Here is a 3515-nt window from a genome sequence, read left to right as displayed (position 1 = left end):
GTGGCGACGACAAGTCGTCGTGATAGGTTGACGCTATTACGATAACATGTCGTCGCTATAGGTTTTTCACATTATCTATTAAACACTTATAGCGACGACATGTCGTCGGGATAACCACTAGTTGTTTTTTTTAGTTTTTGCAGATTCTGTACATTACCATTCCTGTATTTTTAACAATTCCAAAAACTTTGCAGCATATATCAATTGAAATACAATAACTAGCTACCATTATTCAAATTCAAAACATCAAATTCAAGTTTAATATTACAATAAGTAGTTAGTTAACATTGTTCAAAATACTACAAAAACATCAACCATCATTATCATCATAGTCTTCTTCTTCTTCCCCTTCTTCTTCTTCTTCTTCTTCTTCTTCTTCTTCTTCTTCCCCTTCTTCTTCCATCCTTTCGGCAAATTGTTGAGAGGTACTTCCTTGTGTGTTAGAGTTGAATAGAAAGTTAGGAAATGGTGGTGGTTGGAAGTTCGGAATACATGCCGCGAATGATGCATTATATTGTTGCAAGTATTCTTGCATTTGTTGTGCATCAAATTGGGATTGAGATTGGGGTTGTGATTGGGACGATTTGAAAGTGGAAGGCCGTTCATTTGGAATTAAACCGAAGTTGGCGGTTGGTCTCCTACCCACCCCGCGAGCATGCCCACGTCTCGTCCCAAGGGCACGTTCTAAACATTCTAACTCGTCTACTTCTCCGCCTTCCCCAACCTCGTTTTGCATTTTCTCATATTCCTCTTAAATTTTCTCCTAAAATAAAGAAAACAATAAACATGCGTTAATTAAAACAAACAAGTAGACTTAAACATTAAAATAATAATAATAATCCTTAAACAAAAACTATAATTAATAATAATAGTATATTTAAACAATGTATTCATTTCGTTTATCACTTACCCAATCTTCTTGTGCTCGATTTGTACACCAACCAGAACCTTCTTTGTAGCGCATTTGTCTCCAACGCTCAATATGTTGCGGCTTGAGTCCCATTTTATCCTATAATAAGTGAAAAACAATAAATATATTTATACAAATGTTAATAACAATTTTAAATAATACTAATATATATTATTACCTCTAAATGACGTCGTTGAGCATAGGATCTACATCCGTGAGCACTTGTGTGCGGAAGTTTCGACCTAGTAACTTTATTTTTGATCAACGTGTTTCTGTATTCATCGGTCAAAAACAACAAATCAATCATTTAGTTCCAAGCTTCGACGGTCCAATCAATCGTTGGGCATCTTCTTTCCCTTTCCACATTCTGATATCCACCAACTCTATCAAAATGTTTTTTCATCTGATATTTGCGCTCTCGATAAGCTCTTTGCATATCTGCTTGGATACCCACTCGAACGGGTTCCCACAAGTCTGTGCCCCGATACCTATTAAGATCAAAATAAGTCTGCAAAAGGAAAAACATATTTGATTAGTAAAAAAAATATTTAATAAGTGTAAAATTCTACACATATAAAATATATTGTATACTTACTTCTAGCTCGAGATATAAATCATCTTTGTACTTGGTAGGAACACGATGCCACGTATGATAATGCAACGGTACCATTGATCCCACCAAATTTGAGATCAATCTGACAACATTTGCCTGTTGTCCCCAATGAATCGATACATCCGCCCGGAGGTATCAATGGTCACAACCAAAGGCTTACATTTGTTATTTTCATACTCATCGTACAAATTCAAGTTTCTCCCTTTGCCACGTACATTCACATTCTTCGCTTGTGCTAGATTTACATATAGAATTGGAAATTTAGAAATTTAAAACTTTAATATATCTAATACTTAAGAATTTCATGTAACTTACAAGATTGACAACCCGATGGTACACCGCGTGCGATCCCGTGTGGAGGTCTATCCCCACCGTCTCCTTCATGTCCCCTCGCGACTTCTGCCATCTGTTTAACAAATATTATAAACATTCAAAATATATAATAAAGCTACTTATGAATAAGCAACATTTGAAAATTTAATAAATATTATAAGCAATCAGGATATATAATAACTATAACATACCATCAATCAGATTCATCACTAGAACAATATACATGTACAACATCATCATCACTGTCATAGTTTTCATTATTTATTTCTTCACCTGAAGAGTACGCATCAATTACATCAAACATCTCATTAGTTGTTGGGATGTTTATTGGAGTCGAATTGTAGCCCATACCCGAAACAAGACGTTTCTTACAGTGATAATGTCATACAGTATACGATTTTAGAAACCCACGTTCATGTATGTGGGCATAAACCGTACACAACAACTGTCGATACATATTCACACACTTTATGCATGGACAAGGCATTTTGTCTTCAGAGTCAACATGTTTCCTAGCAATCTCCATAAAGTTTTTAAGACCTTCCAAGAATTTCGGGGACGTTCGGTTTTTACGAATCCAACTCTTATCGATCGTCATTACTGTTTCATTATTAAAAATTACATTGTATACAACGTTAAATTGTATTTTGGCTATATGGGAATGTGTATTGCATGACTTTTTGTTTGAGAAAAAAACGGAAGGAATGTGTATTGCATGACTTTAGTTAAATATTTTTACTTAACCTTTGTAGTTTAAATATTTTTTTTTACTAACCTTTGGTCTTAATAAACGTACTTTTGTTCTTAATAAACGTACATTTATTAGTTTAAATATTTTTATATTTTGTTTTATGTTGCTATTAATAACATTTGTTTTTAATAAACATACTTTTATTAGTTTGTTTAAAGCATTCTATTTTCAGTTCTCTTTCATATTTATAATATATATAACATCTTATTTTTTTTCAATTATAGCATTGTACTTTTAATATTATTTTGTTTTTTTTATTATAACATCGTACTTTTAATAGCAACGTAGTTTTATTATTTTGTTTTATGTTATAACTATCAAATAGATTTGAAAATAAAATGCTTTAATAAACAAGCTAAAAAGGTATGTTGCTATTAATAACTTTTGTAGTTTAAATATTTGTTTTAATAAACAAGCTAAAAAAAGTATGTTGCTATTAATAACCTTTGTAGTTTAAATATTTTTTTCTTAATAACCTTTGTTCTTAATAAACGTGTTTTCATTAGTTTAAATATTTTTATATTTTGTTTTATGTTGCTATTAATAACCTTTGTTCTTAATAAACATACTTTTATTAGTTTGTTTAAAGCATTCTATTTTCAATTCTCTTTCATATTTATAATATATATAACATCTTATTTTTTTCAATTATAGCATTGTACTTTTAATATTACTTTGTTTTTTTATAACATCCTACTTTTAATAACAACGTAGTTTTATTATTTTGTTTTATGTTATAACTATCAAATAGAAATGAAAATAAAATGCTTTAATAAACAAGCTAAAAAAAGTATGTTGCTATTAATAACCTTTGTAGTTTAAATATTTTTTTTCTTAGTAACCTACAAGCTAATAAACTAAACAAGTAACACAAACATACATATTTTAAATTTTATACATATCATATC

The 3515-nt window shown here is 30.5% G+C and overlaps 1 long non-coding RNA gene across 1 annotated transcript; it reads right to left on the bottom strand.

The window, feature by feature from the left end:
- Positions 1–241: 241 nt before the first annotated feature.
- On the bottom strand, positions 242–2458 carry LOC145141145 (uncharacterized). The gene is made up of 6 exons (XR_013722464.1): positions 2048–2458; positions 1839–1929; positions 1506–1758; positions 1089–1418; positions 911–1009; positions 242–763 (listed from the first exon to the last, which is right to left on the bottom strand). It is a non-coding gene; the product is annotated as an uncharacterized LOC145141145 (long non-coding RNA).
- Positions 2459–3515: the final 1057 nt, after the last annotated feature.

The sequence above is a fragment of the Lactuca virosa genome, chromosome 9, assembly GCF_052849685.1.
Source record: "Lactuca virosa cultivar CGN04683 chromosome 9, Lactuca_virosa_CGN04683_v6, whole genome shotgun sequence".
NCBI classification, from domain to species: Eukaryota; Viridiplantae; Streptophyta; class Magnoliopsida; order Asterales; family Asteraceae; genus Lactuca; species Lactuca virosa.
The sequence above is the reverse complement of the archived record's forward strand: the minus strand, read 5'-3'. Positions and strand labels throughout refer to the sequence as shown.